The following is a 22,041-nucleotide window of genomic DNA, read 5'->3' as shown; positions in this document are numbered from 1 at the left end:
AACTTATTCTGTTAATCTCCAAGCATTTGCAAGATTGTTGTTCATGCGTTTAAGGTGTATGGGCTCAGTCGGTGCTTTTGTTGAATGAATAGTCACAAACAGAGGTGTGTGTCTGTTTGTGTGTGTGTGTGTGTGTGTGTGTGTGTGTGTAGAAGGTCGTGAAAAGTTTAATTTGCAGCTCAGTGTCATGTCTACAGAGTAATTGATCTACACCTGAAGCCACCTAATTGTGTTAATGAAATGTGGAACCCTGTAAAAATGAGGAATTTTGGTTTATTTTATTGATTTTACTTATTAAAGATTACCCATTAGTTAGAATCAATACGATGTGAATGTGTCACATTTAGCTAAAAGACTCATTTTCATCTGTGGTACATCTGCAGGTTGATGTTGCCATGCATCTAAACAAACAAACAAGGCAGACAAAAATGCATTAATGCAAACATACAGCACAAGTACAAGGAAACCTTAGAGAACAGCACATTTCACAACCATACAAGCCAGATATTTCAAATAACCAACTCGTATTTTGTATTCATGAGCTTGGAAAGATAAACTTGTGTGTTGTTTTGAGTGTTTGGCTGCAGCAGGGTGGGGTAAATGTTTACATGTATTATTTAGTGGAGGTCAGACAGTACAGCTTATAATGCAGCGCAGGCAGTAAAGACTGCAAAGCAGCTGTAATTGTACAGGGAGGTCTAATGGGGTAAGGAAGCTGCTGAATCATGGGTGTTCGTCTCAGTGGACAGAGAGTCGACTCAAGGCGCTTCACGACTGCAAACTCACGACACCAGATATCAGTCTGTGCATGATGCCTTTATTGCACGTTTAAAATATTTTGTATTTGGTCACTTTTTTAAGTCCTTTTGGAGGCTTTTGGAGGCTTTGTCCTTCATTGTGTCTGTGCTGCTCGGTGTTGAGTTTATAGTACAGTACATTGTCTTTTCTGCTAGGAGCACTTTATGCCTTTTTATCATAGAGTTGTCAGTAGAGTGATGGCAGGAAAATGAGGGCAGTAGCATGCCGCAAAGGTCCTCAGCTGGGCTCGAACCGGGACGTTGCAATACGTGGTCAGTATCTGTGAACCACCCTGATCATCTTCCATCTCTTTTTCTGTGTGAAAATTATATACTAACATCGCTATTAGATTTAGACACAGAACCACGTGAGAAAAAAGGTTCTGTCTGTGTTTTTAGCTGTTTTGGAGATATTGATCTTCAAAGTTTGTTTTCTAGATAAAAAGTCTAAAAATGCATATAACTCACAGACTCACAGACTCACTCACAGAAAAAGAATATGTATACCAATTTTGACAAAACTTTATACTTATAAGGTGACAATAGGCATCAATTTTGAGTGGGACACAAGGGACACGTCTCCCTCAGGTAGAGCCATCATCCAACAATCGGATGACCTGTAGTTTGATCCCGACTCCTCCTGTCTGCATGTGGAGGTATCCTTAGGCAATATACTGAACCCCAAAATTGCTCCTAACGAATTTCCATCGGTGAAAACTGAGTAGCAGGCGGCACCTCAGATGGTGGCTTTGGCCATCAGTGTGTGTGAATGAGTGAATGTGACTCGTCGTGTAAAAAGCTCTATAAGTGGTTGTAAGACTAGAAAGGTGCTGTACAAGTGCAGCTCCATTTATCAGTTACTATTTGGCCCCCACAGTAATTACATGGAAGCAGCAGAGACTTCTGTGTTGACAAGAATTAAACATTTTCACCTTAAATAGATGCAAAAAAGGAAAAAAAAAAATCTTGCATATAAATTTCCTAGAATGCAGAAGATTAAGTGTTTTATACTCAGTATTTCCTTAGGGAGGACTCCCAACCTTCCCCATTTCATATATATCAAAACAAACAAACCTCATATGGTGCCTTACTTTAGTCAAGTTTTTGTCTTTTCATTCAGTAAAACTGTTTGTAATTGCTGCTTTAGATCCCTGTATCCTTTTTATATCTACCAAAGAGATATAACTTAAATTCAAGTAGCAGTACAGTTCCCACTGAATGCTTTTCCTGCCCTCAGATCAGCACAGGTGATGAGAGTAAAGTGGGTCTGTCCTGCAGGAATGTGAGGTCTGAGAAGACACAGCTGCTGTGAGCATGAGAGGCGGCGCAGGCCGAGACTCCAGCAACTGGTCCCAGTCGACATCTGACACCCCGCAGGCCCCCTCTGTCTGCTATTTCTAAAAGACTGGCCTCAGTTTGCATCACACCGGCCTCTGTCTGTGCGGGGCGATATCACCGACACCACCTGAGAGCCTGGAACTGTGACCTGAAAGGTTCAACGCTCAGTTTTTAAGGTATTCTGTAGGAGATTTTGCGGCCTTAATGAAACAATCTGCCTTTCTAATTCTACTTTTAAATACTTGCTTGAACTTAAAAGAAAGAGTATAACCTTTTAAGACTAATCTATTGATGGTGCACAAACCTTTACTTGGAAAATACATCGCTTAATGCAAAGTTTTCATTTTTAAAGATACACAATCTGGGATTTAAGGAGCAGTGAGTAGGATTCAGTGGCATCTAGCAGTGAAGATTGCAGATAGCAACCAGCTGAACCTTCCCCCATGTGCCAAGCGTGATCTCCCGGTTAGAAATTCTTCAGTGTTCATTGTTCAGGAGCTTTTTACGGGGAGCCTGATTTTACGCAGAGGTCTCTTCCTCTCCTGAACAAATGATTAAAAGACAAAACACTAAATGAAGAAGAGTCATGTGAGAAAATCTGTTTTTCGTTTCGGCTTGTCGCAGAGTTTTTGCTTGCTGTGGTGGCGGATGTCAAAACATGAATGGCCCCGTCTAGTAGCGCCTTACACACAGCCGTTACGCCGCCTCGCTGTGCTGTATGTAAGGTACGATCGAGTAATGGGGGGACAGCATTGTCTCGCCTTTGAGCCAGGAATGGAGTTAGTAACGGCGCCGAAATGAGGTCCAGCACGACGTGATCATGGGTGGCACAGGTGTGTTTGGACAACCTGTTATGTGTGTGACTCACTGTTTGAGATTTTAAAAGTAGCTGATAGCAGTTAGTAGCTAACTCAAAGAAGAAGAAAAGCGGCTGAAAATGTCAATAAATTGGGAAAACAAAGAGGTCGAGGAGCTCCTCACCCTCGAAGCTCCCTATGTAGAAAAAAACAGCTGATTCTAAGGCAACAAAAACACTAACTCTCATTTTCTTGTGATTATACATTAAAGAAAACATGCTTATTATATTACATTTCTGCCAATATATCCCCCTTAATCATGCACACTAAGACCTTAGGTCTGTGCTCTTCTCCTGGAAACAATTTCAGGTTTCGTAACCTTGTACATGATGTCCGTCTCTGGTCAGACCTGAGGTGTGGCCTCACTGTATCATGAGTTCAACTCAAGTTCACATAAATTCATACGTCTGTCACATTGAAACCGTGGCCATCGATTGAACTTCCTGTTAATTAGTCACCAGTAAAGATGTCGGTCACAATGCAAATATGACTAAGATTTTGTGAGATTCCTCAGTGAAATATTTTGCTTTTCTGTGTTTCAAAACACAAGTTTTCAACCTTTCTGTACATATAGGTTGGCATAGATTGTTTCAGTTACATGTCCGTGATCATCTCTGAAGACGAAGACACCTCCCCTGTGTTTGTCAGAAATGCACTGCAGCACATTTTAGATGCAGACTAGCTAAGGCATAAGAGCAACCCATCACTCTGCAGCTTTAAACCTTCCTGTCATGAGATATTTATCAGCAGTAGAACAACTCTGTATTTATATATAACCTCTCATTCTCCTGAGTGAAATATGTCTGTGGTTTTATAAAATAGCTCTGCAGATATTGTACAGCAGCTACAAAATTTAGAGAGAGGTAGAGTTATCACTGCTTGGCGACCACAGCGGTGAATTTGTTCTATGAATAATCGTCATATCAACTTTAACTTATTAGTGTGGGGGAGTTTATCATAATGTTTGGATTTTTTGCTGAAATATTTATATATAAATGACTATTTTAAAAGCATTATTTTATAAGACATTTCTAACTGAGCAGGGGGATAAAGGAAAGTATTTATTTTGCTGTTTAGCTTATTTTCCTGTTAAAAGTTCACTACACTGTGACCCTTATAACAAGTAACAGTTACTGTGCTTTAAAGGGATAGTTACTTACCTATAGTCAGTGTATTACATACAGTAGATGTTAGTCGGCACACCCCCAGTTTGGAGAATAAGGCTGGAAGTCAGATCCAGAAGCTAAGCAATGTATTACTATGCATAGGGGTCCAGCAACAAAACATATTGTAGCCACTTAAATACAGTACCACTGAAAAAGTTTCAGTATACACTGTTTTGAGAGTATTTTCGCTGCTGTAGTTTAAAGTTTGACATTGATTTCCAACATAAAAATGAAGCGGTTAAATCACTTTCTTCACAGCCAAACTCCACTGAGAAAAACATTGATTTAACATCGCTAAACACAGGAGCTGCTGGGCTCCCGCTGTCTTGAACTGTTACTTTGTTTTTGTTATTGTGTGACTTAAGCATTTAAAAGAGTTAGTTCAGATTCACCAATGTCACACGAAAACACAAACAAACTAACTGTTTGAGGCAGCGGTAGACAAGCAGCTCTTGTCTTAAGGGATGTTAAATCACTGTTTTTCTCCATGTAGTCTGGTGGCAGCTTTTCCGTTGGAAGGGGTTGTCTGACGGGAAGCTAAATCAGTGAAAATATTTTTCATATAACCTACACTTAAAGTGATATTGATTTTTTTATTGGGAACTTTTTTAAGGTGGCTAAAATGTGTTTTGTTGCCAGCCCCCATCCACAGCAGTTCATTGCTGAGCTTCAATGTCAGACTCCCACTTTAAAAAAAATCAGAGTTTTACCTTTAAATAGGGATTTTTACAATATATCACAGCTGTTTCATAGTTGCAGTTTCTGTAAAATTGGAGCCTTGGGAAGAAGGATAAACAGTCACCAGATCCTGTATCCCCAAAATCATTTTGTTGTTCGATATAAACGTAAGTTCAGTTTTTGAAAAATGGGCTCTTCAAACATGCTTTTTTCCCTTTATAACTGAAGTAACTATCCTCTCTGTGCTGTCTCTGAACATCCACATCAGCTCCTGCAAGCCCCTGTGGGGACGGAGTCTCACACGCAGTCTGAAAATAGGAATGATCCCGATCGTCAGCCCTTGAGGTGTTACCTGCTGAACCCAGTCACAGCGTGTGTTTTGGGGCGAGATCAGGAGTCACGTGCTGCACGCTCACATGACCGCCGTGTCCTAAAAAAGTGTTGTGGCCACATGATGGTTATTGTGTGGCGTAAGTGATTGGCATGCACATGAAGTCATTAAAGAGGAACCTGCTTGTGTTGCACCCTGAACAAAGCTCCCCTTTCTTTAGTAGACCATTATATGAGGGAGGCTTTGGCCTCAAAGGCTCAGCTTCCCCGCGTTTTGCATTTCCCCTCATTAACTCACTGCTGCTAACAGTAGCCGGAGTGAGATGGAGAGAAGAAACTGCATTGTGTTGTTGTTTGCAATTTTGTTTATGTGAAAATGAGCTTAACTGGTTCTTTAATTAAACCCTGAAAATGGGAAATGGTGTCAACAAACAATAGTGATCTGTTTGAAAGCTCAATTTGGGTTCCCTTGAATTAAGCTTCATCCTCCCAAGGTTTTGTTTTGGACAGAGAAGCGGCAATCAAAGTCTTTTTTTTGTTTGTTTTTGATGTGGAACCCCCGTGGCAATTTAGTCCAAGCTTAAAAAATCACAGAAAAGTTGATTTTCATGCAAGAAAGCAGTTTGTTGAGCTTCAGTTTCTATTTCCAACCATACAGCTTTTGAATAATTTTGCGATTCTATGAATTGGAAGAACTGTGTTAATTAAGTAATTGAGTCAGACGTGGATATGCATGTTCACTTGCATGGTGGTTGCTTGGATGGCCATGTAGAAACTGCTTATCAGTGGAGGAGTAATGTTTCAGATTTTTTTTAACCTAATATGGCAAAAACACGGAGTAAAAGTATTCATTAAAGACCTGGGCACACTGGTCTTGTCAGGTTAAATGACCAAAGCTCCAGCTGCCTGAGACCATGTTACTGCAGTAGAGTGGCAAAAGAGCAGTGGAAGCTAAAGTTGTGATTTGCAGAATTTTTTTTTGTGTGTTTTGTGACACAGCTGTGACAATAGCATGTGGCCCCCTGCAGCCTTATGGTACAGACAGGACAGGGCCCACGGTTAATCCCCAGGCATGTGCTGTTGTGTAAAGGTACACAATACTGCAGTGCTGCCATGAAAATACTTTAAGCATCAGTGAAAACTGTGATACCTTGTCGAAGCCTTCATTTGGCATCATTGGCAACATAGGGCATGTCATAGTTTTGTGTTTATCTTTCCCACTCAGTGCTAAATATAATGCCAAAATGTTGAGAATATTATTTAATGTATTGATTTTACTTATGGGTTACAGGCTATTCAAGACAGGAGAAAAGAACGAAAAAAAAGTAATAAAAGTAATAACTTCATTATCAGTTTTCTTTATGTAGAAAACAAGAAAACAAGGTCTTCAAGGTCCCTTGCCAACTGTATCTGGATTTTCCTTTATAGAAAGTTAAAAAAAAAAATGAAATAGTGGTCTTTGAACAATGATGAAGTTTGGAGTTGTCCCGAGAAATCTTATTTTATGAATGAAAAAATCTTTCAATAATCAAAAGTTGAGCATCTTAGTCATCAAGTGCAAAACCAAAAATCCTGTCATAACATGATGGTGTGAGGTCAATGGTGATTAAGTGAATTTTAAGAAATATATTTTTTATTTGAAAGGACAGGAAATAAATCTGATGTGAAGCACCCTCAAGCAAATTTATTTGGACTTCACTGAAGTTAAGACTTGATTAAAAGAGAGAGGAGATATGTATGCAAAGGAAGGCATGTGCCTGCAAAAAGTTTCCTCATGAACATTACAAATGCAGTTGAACTTGCTTTCACAACTCTGGTGAATTATTTTTTTATTGCAGTGAAATTTTGAACTGAATTTCTCAAAAGAGAGAACATGTAAAATGTGCACAAGAGATCAGATGTTTTCTCCATCCAGGAAGAGAGAGAGCTTAGAGCTGTGTCTCTGCAGTGCGCTGCCGCTGTTATCTGTGAGGAATTCTGTCGGTTTACAGTAGTCTGTAGTCTGTGCTCTGTCAGAATGAGGCAAGAGGGGAGGAAGAGCAGAGATAGTTGTGGCTAACTGACAACTAACAGGCTGCGATAAGATGGTTTTCAAATGCAGCCCGGGACGCGCTCACTAAAAGCTGGAATGCTGTCTAATCTGTGCTGTAGTTATCAGTGCAGTAAATGAGCAGATGATATAGGCCACTTTGAGATTATTCTCAAGTATAACTATTAACTGTGGAGGTGCAGCCTCTTTCTAGCCCATTCTCCACCAGCTTTGTATCTTTGCAATGTGAGTAGTATGTGTAGAAGAACTGTGTAACTGTGTAAACCTCCCTCCATCTAACCAGTGGTTACATCTTCCTGCTCCCCTCCCAGCAAAACTCTGTGCTCTGCACCTCTGGTGCAGCGCAGTGCATTCTGGTAGTTGTAGGTTTTCTACCTCTTGAGCAAAAGTGAATGCCACAGTCTCTTTTCTGTGTCTTCTCTGATCATTTAGCACCAATTTCAAAAGTTTTTGAGTCTGGCTCGGTTTTATGAAAAGGCCGTCTTCCCAGCAGTGACATACTTTTTTAAAACATCAGGTCATACCGTTTGTCATGACAGAATGATAAATGTGTCCTCCCCTGAGCCCTGCTGTGTCCTGTTGTGCTACAATGTTCAGTTTAATGTCCCTGTCCTTTTACTTTGGCACCCACCTGCATTCACCCTGATTACCCACTGATGCATTTCAGAACAGCCATTCACTGCAGTGACTTAGTGGTCTGGCTGAACGATTATGGTCAGACACCCTGGAGACGATTAGGGGGTTCCTTTTGTCTCTATAAAGTCCGAGTCCTTCACTCAGCCCCAAAAGAGCCCACTTAACAGTGAAGCTGTCTCAGCTTAGCAAATATTTCTGCTCTACATGTCAGGCTGGCTGAGCTGCACTTCAGAGCAGGTGAGCGATGAGAGGAGACCCTGTAATGAATTTCTCCCCAAGAACTAGAGGATGGAGAGTCCAAACCAGTATGAGCTTAAGGTTCAGATGGAGGGTTGGACTCTTGACTTTCTCAACTGCAGGAATGAAGTATTGTTCTGAGAAAGTGGACTTTGTAGTTTGTCTTCATGCTAATTCTCAGCAGATTTGTGGTTTCTTTTGGTGAAACAAGTGTATTTAAAATGTAGATATCATCAGTTTATATCATTCATGAGGTTTTATAGAGTTTTGAAGGACTGTCCTGATACCATTTTCTGGGCTCCGGAGTTTTTCCATTAATTAGCAGCAAATAATCAGAGCTTTGCTTGGTGGGAGCTGGAGGGGGGGCCCACAATAATCTGTGTCAAGTGTTTTAAATGTGCATATAATGGTAAGTGTTCACCTGCTCTGTGCTGCAGGAAAGGCCTCACGTGTTTGCGTTCTGGTGTTGCTCTGCTGTTAGGTTAATTGATTTGATTGGTTGAAGTCAGCCTGTGATATATGGTGATAGACAGATGGTCCATTTTAGAGTTTGGCGATATATATTGAATATACTCGAGGTATCGCGGCTTGTTCCTCATGCAATATATAAAATGACTGTATGTAAATATGGAGTATAAATTGTCACATGGTTTTTCGAGGTCACCAGCGTTTTGGCTCTCACTTCTATGTCTGCCTGCCACAGACACACGCACAAAGCAGCATTTGCAGAGCTTCAGACTGTGATTATTTAGTCACATCTTACTACCATGGAGCACTACTGCGATTTTCAAATACTATGAATATATTAACTAAAGAGCTGTTAGTTTGTGTGGAGCTTACAGTGAATTAATCATGTTAAATGGTGCTTTGGTAACAGTCTGACTTAATGAGTGGTCGTGGTTGTGTGAGCAGGTGAGGCGTGTGTTAGTATTTTAAGAGCTATTTAGTCACATTTTGCAACCATGGAGAACCAGTGCGACGTGCAAATTTTAGTAATACATAAACTAGAGAGCAGTTTGTTGCCTGCTCACAGTGACTGAATCCTCACGGTTAAAGGTGCCGCCGTATCCGTTTAACTGCCTGCTAACGCTAACAACCACCTGTTGACGAGACGCTTCAAGTCCACAGCAAAAACATCAACACACTCCTTCAAAATGAAAGCACCATGGGTCGCACTTTGATTTATTGATTTGTAACAATACTTTTTAAAATTTCATTATAAAAGTACTTTCACTTCCTCACAACAGTATTTTATTAGATGTTATTTTAACAGTAGTGTATTGAACTTAATTATATGACATCTACTTTATTTACCTTTATTGCAACTATATTTTATTTAATAATTTTGCATTTTGATATATATTGTGTATCGCAATATATCCTGAAAATATTGCAATAGTATTTTAAAGCCATAGTTCATCTAATCACCTGCAGCCAAGTATTTTTTCTACTAAACAGTTTTCAATGATGGCTTATTAGATAGTTCTGTGGGACACATCAGGTTTTACACCAATGTTTGATGATCACAGAGAAAGAAATTCACCTTAGAATATAAAGAGATATCTATGTTTTTTTCCTCGGTAGATGAAAATATAATGTAAACAAAACAGGTTGTATTTTAAGCAAAATACTCAATGCTTCTTCTTTTATGTCCGCAGACCCTTCATCCTTGTTATCTACTGTTATCATCACTGCATATCTCTGCACGAACATATGAAACCTGACTGAATAAAACAAGACCCTGCATGTTGTCTGGGGTGGCAGAGGGCATTTTGGGAAATGAAGGAAATTTCAGACTGTAGGGAGAAATAGGTGAGAGATGTTTTAAGTCTAATGTTTCCACATGAAGACTACAGATTAATGATACAAAGTGAAAGGGTATCTGAGGATGGAAGTTTCCTATGACCTAGAAAGTCTAGTTTATGTCTTTTTTGACCACAGTTTACGAAATGCAGCTCCACATCATCTCTCCACAAGCTTTGGGTGTGCAGTAAACCATGAGGTCATAGCATCATATGAAGCCGCTTCAGGGACTCTCGCCAACATCTTCCATCATCTCCTTGAAGCCTGAAAACCAAACTTGCATTATCATCACGCTGCAGCTCTTACTGTCTCTCTGTCGGCTGCGTCTCGCACTGCACCACCAGGCTCAGATTTCAAACAGCCTGCGGTCTCCTGAAGGCAAAGAGACAGCAGTCGTCCCCCATCCTCAGCGAGAGCCACTGTAACGCTGCCCTGTAATTACAGGTCATGTTTTTTTCCTAATACGCTAAACAGATGTGCTTAAAATTATGCTTAACATTCAGACCCCGAGTTAGACATGATGACATGTCATTACTATCAGCTGGCAGAGGCGCGCACTGCACACGGTTCTGTTGCCTAAATGGTTTTGAATTAAGATTTTTCTCAGTCTAACTTTTATTCTCTAATTGCAACATCAAGGGATTTAATAGACAGAAAAAGAAAAAAGACTTTTTTCAACAAAAAAAACATACAAATCAAACATTGCCAAGAGAAAATGTTGGTGTTATACATTTTTGCAAACCATGTTTACATTATATTTGCATGTTACATGGTCCATACATATCATCATCAACTTTATATAAGCTGACTTTGTCTTTAAGAGGTGGAGGGGATAGTGGATGGCACGGCACCAATAGGTGAGACGCCTGCTAAGTTGCAGACCACTAAAACCAACACTACCAGATGGCTTTTGGCGACCCTTTCTGACATTTCTACTGGTATTTGGGGCCACCAAACTTGCTTGTCTTTTACCGAACCCGGGTTTTTCCCAGACGTGTTATAGCTATCAAAAGTAATCGGCACATTGCAGCATTTACCAACGCTGTTTGTTGAATGGAACCTTGGTGTTCTTCACTGACATATTGCATTTTTCCCAACGGTGTCTGAGCCATTGAACCTAGGTGTATTTTTACCAAACATGGGTGTTTACATGGGTGTTACTTGGCCGTATTTAGTGGCATGCGTGCCATTTCCTAGCAGTATTTTAACCAGTGAACCTGGGTGTTTTTAGTTGCACATTGCTGAATATCCCAGTGCCATTTGTGGCACCAGACCTGTTTTTTTGTTGTTGTTTTTTTTACCAAACCTGGGTGTTTTTCACCCACACATAGCGGCATTTCCCAACAGTGTTACGGTAAAGAACCGCAGTATTTTTCACATGATACACTGCATTGTTTCTCAACAGTGTTTAAGCCACTGAACCTCAATGTTTTTTAACCAGCTTGCCCCTGCTTTTCCAGCAGCTTTTATGCCATCAGATGTGGGCGTTTTGAACCAAAACATGATCTTTTCAGAAATATAACCAAGTGATTTCTGTGGCTTAACCTAAGGACAACTTCACCACAGCGTTGTTGGGAAACTTCAAGTTTCAACATATCCGCTACAAAATAAAGTACAGATGTAATGTATCTGCTGTTTGCAGAAATGTCCAACGTGAGCATTTTTCTGTGGATTGGGTTGAAGCGAATATGTTCAATTTCAAGGTATTTTTTCAGGCAAACAGCTTACCTGGAAACAAAAGTTCCCACAGAAAACAATCTTTATTTATTCGAAACTGACATCTAAATCGTGATGACTTTTGCTTTCAGTGCATTTAAATTCTGTTTATCATGATTTACATTTAAAAAGAGGCCTTTGAAATTAAAAAGACAGGATTAGGCTGCTGCCTGCACTGTATCACAGAAGGATATCAGATATCTGATTTAGCTTGGTGGTTTTTATAACTTGCTCTGAGTTGACAACATGTAATACACACTGACATTTCCATAAGTGTGGTTTTGCATTGCCAAAATCTGATATATCGCATAATAACATTTTCCTTTGATCACTGGTGCCCACTCATGTATGCCGTGATTCAGAGAGATGTCTTTGAAATAGCTCTGGATGTAGGTGTCGGATGCCCTCAAGGAAGAATTCTTCCCTCTGTATCGTTATGCAACGCTTCACAAAAGAAACCTTTGGCAGCTAATTTGATCAAATTCACTGCAGCTAATTGACCATGAAGATGATGAGTCATGAACGTACCCGGAGGTTGAAAAGGAACTCTTTTTATGTCCTCATGTCTTTTGTCGGCGTGTACGCTTGACCTCGTCACAGGTATTTAAAATAAGAAACAGTGTTGATCTCTCGGTGCACATCAGAGGACATGTGCGTTCATCGCTGAGAGGTCGGAGGCATCTCGGCACTGTGCTGTGTGAGCAGCTACAGTCATTACTGCTCATCTCCACTCAGCTATGAAAGACGAGATGAGTCCTTTTGGCCTCTTTTACTCAGTGTTTGTATTTGGAGAGAAGCTCCCGACCCATGTTACCCGTCCTATTGTGTGTATGTATACTGGGCATACACATCATATACATTGCTGTACACACCGTCTCGCTGTTGGTTTGTATGTCGTTTATCATGTTTCTGGAGGAAACGTGCCGGTGCCCTGGCTGCTCCTCACCGCTGTCTTCCCCCAGGCCAGGGGCGCCTGAATGGGTCCGTTTGGCCCAACAGACTTTCTTTCTGAGGGGGAAATGGAGTGTGCATAATCCAGGTCAATGATACCTCCTACTCCCTCACCGTCTTCCTCTTCTTCTCCTCCATTCTCTCCTTTCGTCTCTCCTCGCCAACCGCTGCCTGTTGACCAGTTTTTTTAAGCGTATTTAAGTTTTTAGTGTAGCCCGACTGATGCAGGATGTTTGCAGCGGATACCGACATTGATATTTTTCAAAAAGGAATGATTTATATATTACTTGAGATTAATTTTCTTTAAATAAAGTTCTCTTAAAGTAGAGCTGCAATTACTGGTTGATTAATCAAGTAGTTGATTGAAAGAAAACACTTGGAAAATGTTTTAGCAATCAAATAATAATTTCTGTGATTTTTTCAAAGCAAAAAAGCCAAATATTTGCTGGTTTAATGCTCCGCAAGATTACAGTGAGCATTTTTATTGACAAAAGGATCTATTGATTAATCAAGAAATACGGACAGATCAATCATTAATAAAAATAATTGTTGGTTGCAGTTTTTTTGGAACAGTTGCGACCAAGGAATGTACTGAGCAGGACATTTGACAGTTTAGAAACATTCACTTGATGTTGGCTGCTTTCTGGTCGACAAACTACAGAGTTGTGACACAAATATTAAAAAATAGATAAAATCCGCACACTTAAAAATACTTCCATGAACGTGAACATGTCAGACATGTCTGAGGAATAAGAAACAGTGTTGATCTCTCATGCTATGGCCCGAAACGTCACACGTGTGGAGGTAATGTAATAAACGTTAATGGGAGCATTTTCTAGTGTAAGGACTTTATCTGATATGTTTTTTTTTTTTGTCCAACACCTAGTCTTTACTACTTTTGGATATGCGTTGTGCTGCTTGAACTTTTGTCTACTTTTTTAAAACACATCTTTGGCATTTTCTAGTCATTTATTGGTTAACTTTGGTGGCTCTGAGGGTCAAAACGCAACATTTCATAAAGCAAAACCATTTCAAATCACTGTAATGTAGTTTTGTTTTGTGAAATGTTGTTGTGGTATCCAAAATTTTGTGTGTCTGAAATTGTTGTTTTCTTAGATGTCATTGTCTATGAGTATCTTTTCCCCTTCATATTCTTGTCAGAGTCAGCATATGCAACCATGCTATTTACCTATGTATAATATTTTTAATCTGCAGCTGTGGGTGTTAATTGAGTTTGCAGATTTCTACCACAGTCCAAGCTCACTAAGGTTGTTTGAATGTTTCTACTTTTAACACTGAAAGCATACTGCAAAAGAATGTATTGTTTTAATAAGCTTTTTTACTTATATTAAGAACATTGAAGTCAGCGTCTGTATTTTTGGATATGACTTCCCTGAGAACCATTAAACCTTAAACACTTAATGCCCTTTAAAGCAACAGCTGTTGATGATGTGCCTTCCATTTGCTGGCCTTTTTTACTGCGGGGTGGTGTACTTTTCCTACTCCATCAGCCAAACATAGACCGTGCAGAGTCATATTGATATTTCCAGAGCTGGGATGGAGTCTGAAAGGAAAAACACATTTTTCCACTCTCTAAAACAATAAAATGTAAATGTGAGGTCAGTCCAAGAGCAACGGCCTTGTTTCAGACTCAACAGTTTACACCAGTGCTCGGCATTCACAGAGAACATGGTAAACCATATGTCTCCACCTCCAGTAGCTTAATTAGACTGTAATTCAGACATTTATAGTAGTATAAATTATTACTGAGTGAAGGGGAGCACAGGAAGGTCGTCAGTGAAACATAAAAAAGGCATGTGGAAAGCATTTCACACACAATTACCCGTGAAAACAATTTAAACAAAGTGTTAAAGATTAAATTGGAAAACAGTTTGATGTCTGTAATTATTACATGTAATTATGTATTAATTGTATAATGCATGAAGGCCTTTCAGTTTACAAGCTGTTTTCTTGAAGATCCGTCCACACCGCTGAACTTTTAGCTGATAACTTGTTGCTTTGACAAATACTGAAACTCTTTCTTTCACCGTCACATCTTCAGGCTTTATACATCTGTTTGTTAAAGATGTAGTGGGGTCATATGAGGTACTTATTCATTGATGTGAAATACAGTAGATGTCAGTCAGCACACGGCTGAAAACAGGAGCTGCTGGTCTACTGCTGCCTCAGTCAGCTAGTTAGTGCGTGTTATTGTGTGACTTTGGCATTTAAAAGGTTTATTTCACTGTTTTTGTCAATAGAGTTTGAAGAGAGCATAGATGACGAAATGCAACCATTAATGGCTTCTCTGCCAGAACTGGCTGTCAGATGGAAAGCCTAAGAGGTGACAATGTCCTCAATATAGAATACATTTAAAGTGATATTGAACTTTTTTAAAGGTGGGACTTCTTTAGGAGGCTAAAATATGTTTTGTTGCTGACCCCCATCGACAGCAGTACATTGCTAAGCTTCCATGCTGGACTCCAGCCTGCTTCTCCAAACTGAGGGCGTGCTGACTGGCATCTACAGTATGTAATATACTGACTATGGATAAGTATCTCATACAATCTCACTTAAAAACAAACAAAAAAAACCCTATACCTTTTAAGAAACAAAACTCACAGGGCTAGATAAATAAAAAGCTCTGATCTCCATGAGATTTAGCACACCAGGAGATTTTCATTTCTTAGTTTACACATCTGCTTTAAAGCCAGAGGGGGAGACAGCAGAGTGACTAAAGACACAAATGTTGGATAGAGACCAGCAGTGGAGACACAGAGTTGGAGACAGGCAGCAGGTTTAGAAGCAGGTGTTTCAGGATCAGCTGACGTGGCCGAGTCATCTGCTGCGTCTGGACCTCAGAAACAGGAAAAACTGTTGGCCAAAAGAATTGTCCATGAACAGTTTTTAGTCAGTTAAGTTAACGCATGTTGTAGTAATTCATTCTAACAAAGACCATAAATGGAAAAAACTAGGTGTTTTGCATACCCTGGAGTCTGCACCCTCGTCACACCAGTCTGCAATGTGTGACCGTCTGCGATTGTCTAAAATGTCACATGTCTGGTTGTGTTGCATTGCGGAAAAAACCTCCTTTCTTTAGTTCTTTTCCCCTTACACTACATGGTGTGTAACTGGCTCTGTCACTTTTTCACCACAGCCCATATTGTTTTTGTTCTTTGGGTTTTGGTTCCTGGATGTTTACGTTCAGAAGTGAGCGTGCTGCAATGAAATACAAATTTGTATGTGGCGCCGCAGTCAGCTGTGCTTCAATTGTGGTCCAAGTTTGACTCCATTGTTTTGGCTGAATGTGAAGTCCTGAATGCCGGTTTTCTTCAAAACTGAAAGTTTGTAAATCACACCACTAATATTGTTTTCCATCAAGAAGTCAAAAAAACAAAACAGTACTTAAAAGACACCTTTAAAAAAAGAGACTTGAAATATCAATATGATGTAAGAGGCATCTTTTGTAGATGGTGAAATGTATCAGCGACACTGTGATGGTGTTGTTATGTTGAAGCACCCTGAGCTACACTTCCTGTCTCACCCAAAACTGTTGTCATTGTCCTGGGAGTGGACACAGGAAGTGGAATTCTCCATGGCGACAACAGAGGAGTGGTGCTGTTTACTCTCACTGTTTCAAGTGAACTTTTTTTTATAGGAGCCCCCCAGCTGCATTCATTATAGTTATTTATTTTCACAGCAGTTTAGTGTTTGATTATAGTCATTAATTTAAAGCTATTATACCACACGAAACCAGAGGAGACACATTATAAAGTCCAGGTAAAGCAAAATCACATTATAAATGTTAGAAAATGCTTGTTAATAACATATGAAAAGACTAAGAACAGTGTAGCACTGCATTGTGGAGTTAGACCATTAACCCTTTGAAGCCTGGATCAACATCACTTTTCTTGTGCTCTTCTGAGACGCCATCACAAGTATTTAAACCTTTGAAATCTTCGCAAATTGTTTCTTTTTCTTTTGAAAAAGTGTGGAAAAAGGCAATTAGCAACCTTGCAAGAAATGTTCCACAAGAAATTGGTAGCTAACCTGCTCAGAGTGCTTGTAAACCATAGCCAACTTTATCGCTAGCATTGGTAGTAAGTGAATCGTAATTTCGCCTCCTTCAGCAGAAAAGCCCTCAGCATTTTATTGCTGAGAATGTTGCTCATTTTTCATGATTTTGAACATAATTTATATACTTGGCAATTTTATTAATCATTAAAGTTTGGCTGAGTGCTTCATAACACATATTTCTGTGGCGTGACAAACTAAGTAGACATTTATTTTTGCTATATCTGGACTTTGACTTGTATGTGTGCGGAAGAAACCATGTTCCCATTGCTTCAAGCCCCTTTCCCCTTTTTTATAGGGTCCGTTAATCCTCCAGTCATTTACGAGCTTTTGACTTAACCTTGGACTTTGTTATTGTTGTTTTTTTGTCTGAATCTAAAGTTACTTTGACTCTTCGACGGAAACTGTTTGGATTAACAACATTTGCTACATTATTCCTCTCTGTGAAGGCTTGTAATGTTAAAATACTGAGTCTGTAAAAGAAGCAAAAAAAAGGACACAAGTTATTGGTACAGGAGTCACAGAGACTGCAGATATCAGAGCACACAGTAGCATGCAATGTCTTTTTTTTCTACAATGTTGTCCTTGGAACTCCTTCTGGACTCTGTATTAATTTCCTTCCTCTGCTTTCTCCCTCCACTCTCTCCAGTCCACCTCAGGCAATAACAACAATAGGTCCTGCACAGCAAAGTTAGCCATTTAATTTAGCACACACACACGGCACTTCCTCCAGTGTCGTATTTTCGTGTCACTCGTCTGTGTTCAGCCGGTGGAATGTGGAGGGAGTTAGCGTAGGCCCGGCGCTTCATTCAGAGTGACCAGCCACAGTTATCCTCTGCTGTGTGCACAGGCGGGCCGAAGAGGCCTTCAGTCATTTTTAATTACGGTGTGGACAGTGATTCCAGCATGGACTTGTTCCAGCCCGGCTCCGGCCCCTCTCACTCAGGTATCTCGGTTACATGTTTCCTGTAACCTCAAATACCAGCAGAACAAAGGCGAACATGCTGTATCTATTAATTGATTTTCATGACTCATAATGAAACATTTTGGTTTCCTTTTCTTGATTTCTGGTTTGTTCTGTTGAGCAGCATTTTGTTTGAGCTGAGAAGCGCTACACATCGGTTTTCTGTCCCGTGTAAGACTATATGTCTAAAATGCCATAACCTTGATTTATAGCTAAATTCATTGAAGCAAAACAGGAAATATAGGACCATACCAGCGTTTTTAAAAGTTTTAGCTTTTAACTAACTTCTATATCTTCTATTTGAATGGCAGGTAAAGAGTCCGTGTGGAGAGCGAAAGAGGCAAATGCATTGGCCGAAATGCAGTCTCATAACCCACTGGCTATTGTCCGATGACGATTTAGCTTTATCATAGCTATTCGAAAAATGTATCTTCATTGATATGCAGAAGTTTATAGAGATTAGCTAAAATGAGCTTTGCAAGGAAGAGGAAGTCTTAGCCCGGATATCTGCTGGCTACAGTGGATCTCCAAAAATATTGGCTGGTGCCCTCAGAGATTTTTTATTTGTTGTCGGTCAGACCGATAGCCAAAAGGCTCAAAGACTGGCCCATAAAGCGCTTTTCCACTACATGGTACCAGCTCTACTCTACTCTCCCCACCGTTGGTATCAGGTACTTTTCTGGTGGTCGTTTTACATTAGAAGACAGTGCCGCCTCAGTGTAGCTGGTAGTCATAGCAACGCTGTTGCGAAACTGCCGTGACGTCATCTTCAATGCGACACACACATAAGCACAGACTCGCACTCGCTCGATACGCTCATCGGCCACCTCCTCAAGCGACCACGGCGTGATCTTTCTGGTTGCCATTTTGGGAAAGAAAAAGAAATGATACAAAAATATAGCCAGTACAATATCTTAGCTGTTTACACTAACCTACACTCTGTAACAGAAACAGAGATAGGTTTGAGTTTAGCATCTGCCTCGTGTTTCCTGGACATTCCTGCTCGTAAACTCTCAGCTCTGAGGGCACAAATGGCTGAAATGGTTGAATAAACCATCTGTTTGACAAATCATTGAACTGTATCAATAATGAGCGATGACTCGGCAGGCTGGAGGCAGGTTGGCTCTTAGTATTTCTCACTGTCCTTACTCTCTGTCATTCTTACTTTCCCACAGGTCAGATTTCAGGAAACCGACGTCCTCTTCTCTCTTTGTTTCTGTCTGTGTGTCTCTGTCTCTCCTTCATTCTCTCAATTCAGTGTCTCTGTCAGACTTTCCGTCTCTGTCTCTTTTCTCACTCTTTGCTGGCTCTGTGAATATTTCGGTCAGAGCTCATGTTCCACACCCCGGCCGCCACTTCCTCCTCATTAGTAGTTACACAGAGACTTGAGAGCCGTGTGAGTGAGTACAAAACACACAGAGGTAGTAAAATGTTTGTGAGGCTCCGTTTCACTGAACCCTTGTGACTGTCAGGACATGAGAAAACAAAACAAGTCTTCCTTCTGGGTTTTAATTGACAAGTTAATTCAGGAAGGATACCGTTCACGTTCACTCCCTTCAGTTTACATTGACTCGTTCCTCTTCATCGAAGCGGTCAATCTAGATGAACTAGACATTAAAGCTTTATTTTTATATTTATTGTCAGGTAATACTGCTCTAATGGTTTTAGCCTTTTTTAATAATTTGTTTTTATTCTCTGATTTTGTACCTCAGTCTGTTAGCTTTACACAGTGGCTTTCAAACCAAGTGCAGCATACATGAGAATAAATGACAACCTCTGAAAACGGGTGACGGAGCTCTGACAATCGTCAGTTACTGTGTCTGCTGCTGTTTGCAGCGTGACCCATCATGTGGTGCATTCATGTAAATTTGGGATTGGGATCGGCTGTATCTGAGTCTGACTGGCAGGTCAAGCTGAAAATTGGCTGATTGCGGTCCCCAGCCAATCGATCGCTGCATCTTTAAGCGATATGGTGTCATACTTTGACAGCTGTGGGAATTTTGAGACCCATAATGATATTAATATTTCTTAGTTTAAAGAATCTGATCATAATATCTCAGCCATTGTGATTTTCTAAAAAACATAAACAATCTTGATATGGACTCTTTCGCTTTTCTTTTTTCTGTGACCAAGATAGTCTTACTGAACAGGAAATTTACAGTTGCTGTAAATGATCCTAAGGGTTGACTTTTAAGATCTTTAGTTTTGTCTTTAAATTCCAGAGAAACTTAAATAATAATTATTTAAAAATAAAAAAATTGGTTCATCTGTGGCTCCACAGTGGTTATCGATGAGTTGTCAGCGTCACTTTAAAAATCATCTGAAGAAGTAGAGCTTCTTTCAGACACTGTAAGCACCAATAATCTGCTCTGAGAAAATATTTCCTATGTTAGCAAATCTACTGCTGCTGAAAAATCAAGTCTAGGATCTGGAGCAGCGAGCCCAGTCTTCACATCTGAGCTTCGAGGAAGCATTTTCATGTATTAACTGCAATTTTGACAAAACCCCAAAAACCAAAATGTTAAAGACGCTGACTACAGCGTTGGCATCATGTGCGCTTCGTTTTCCATTGACCGAAATTAGCGTCAAACATGGTCATTCAGCAGTGAGTTAAATACAGGGAGAAGTTCCAGTGGCTGCTGTGCCATATCCTCGTGTTGCAGTCAATTTATCCCACAGTCTGGAAAAAAAATGCACCTCTGTCAAACTCTGAAGCAGCTTTATCGATATTTTTCAGTAATTATTTGTACACTTCTCCAAAGGAAATGGTTATGTTGACACATGGGATGCAACTTTAGCAAGTTATTTTCATGATTAATTTCTTGATTATTTTGACCCTTTTTTCTAGTCTATGTATTAGCAGTATTTGTCATTTTGTCTTACCAACTGTCCAAACTTAAAACAAGAAAGTACAGTGATGGGAAAAAAAATGGACCCGGTCATGTCAGAAAATGACATTGAAATCAATCTGTGCCCTCCTCAACAGTTTCTTTGTAGAGCTTTTGTGATTTAGCATCGACTTGCAGGGTTTGTTGGTAAGCTGCTGCTAACTGGGGCTAACTGCTAATGCACTAGCCAACTGGAAAATGCTAAGCGCTGATCGGTCACAATCACTGATGTATAAAGAGAACTGGATACCGCTTTGCAGATGTTCATTGCGATAAAAGTTGCTCAGTGGCACATGAAACTAACTTCTGCAGAAATCAATTTGATAGTTAGGATGTGGTAGACATTTGAAATGTAAATTCTGATAGTGAAAGGAGATATTTGGTGGGGTTTATGATGCTAAAAAAATGTAACCACTGATTTATAGATACCTCTTTAACAGTGTTAGTCAGTGGGAAAAAATCTTTATGGATCCTGTGGCATTACGTGAAGGACCTGGGCATTGTAATTTCACATGTGGCCATAATGTAAAATGAGCTCCTCAGATATTTTCTTACTAGCTATGTTTGATTAAATGTTCATTTTGAACGCCTGTAGGCATCTAAACTCCTATTTTAGTTTTTAGACAGAAACTTCTTAAGCTGGGCAGATACTCTGATGGCAGATTCTCTCAGTAGCTCCCCAAGTTTCTTTGTATTTTCTCTGTCATGTGACGTTCACTCGTCTCTGGCATGTTGTTTTCAGGATTGTGCATCAGTTCATTTTAGAAAAAGTTTTATTGAAGAGGGGTGAAAGCTCTCTGAGGTAACAAAGTTGCTTACAGACATTTTGCTGTGATTCCACTGGAATGAACAGATTTTTCCATGAACTGACATGATGATAACGGAGGAAACAGAGAGCTGCTGAGTCAACGAGGTAGTTCCTTGGTCGATTGACAGAAAATGACTCAACGATTTTGACAATTGAAATCACTGTTTATGGAAACAGGCCAAACATTTACAGTTTCTCAAAAGTGCAGATTTGCTTCCTCAGTAGCTTCAGTAAACAAGCCGCTCAGTTGTAGCTTTTCGCTTGATAAGGTCAAGGCCGCTTTCTGAGCTGTGCCACTGCAGAGGCAGAGTTGTGTTACACATTGATACTTTTGGGTGCTGGGAATGGTGACCTGTAATTATGTGTGTCTGTGTTTGTCGGACATGTTGGTGCTCGTATGGCACGTCTGCTGCCACTCATCAATCAGCTGACCCCTTTATTCCTCTGATACTACGGTTCCTTCTTCTGCGCTCGAATGTCCACACTATGTGGTGGATACATCTGAAAATGCTTTTAGCATGTGAAAATAAACTGCATCTATACTAGATTTCCAGGTGGTTTTTGAAAAGTTAAAGTAGTTTCAACTTTTGTGTTCCCTCCTGCTTGTTATGATCACTTATATAATGCTTCAATTAATAACACAGTATAGAGTTGTTGTTGTTGATGTTTTTTTTGGTTGCTGTTGACTCCTGTGTTGCTCCACTGAGCCATTTTGTTGCTATTTTATGCCGGTCACATTGTTGACTTG

General features: G+C 40.0%; 1 protein-coding gene across 10 annotated transcripts in view; it reads left to right on the top strand.

Moving 5' to 3' along the window:
* myo9aa (myosin IXAa) overlaps positions 1–22,041 on the top strand; it is a 141,086-nt gene that overhangs the window by 465 nt on the left and 118,580 nt on the right. The window lies entirely within an intron of this gene.

Source organism: Plectropomus leopardus, chromosome 1 (genome assembly GCF_008729295.1).
Source record: "Plectropomus leopardus isolate mb chromosome 1, YSFRI_Pleo_2.0, whole genome shotgun sequence".
Lineage (NCBI taxonomy): Eukaryota > Metazoa > Chordata > Actinopteri > Perciformes > Serranidae > Plectropomus > Plectropomus leopardus.
This window is presented reverse-complemented; position numbering and strand designations above follow the sequence as displayed.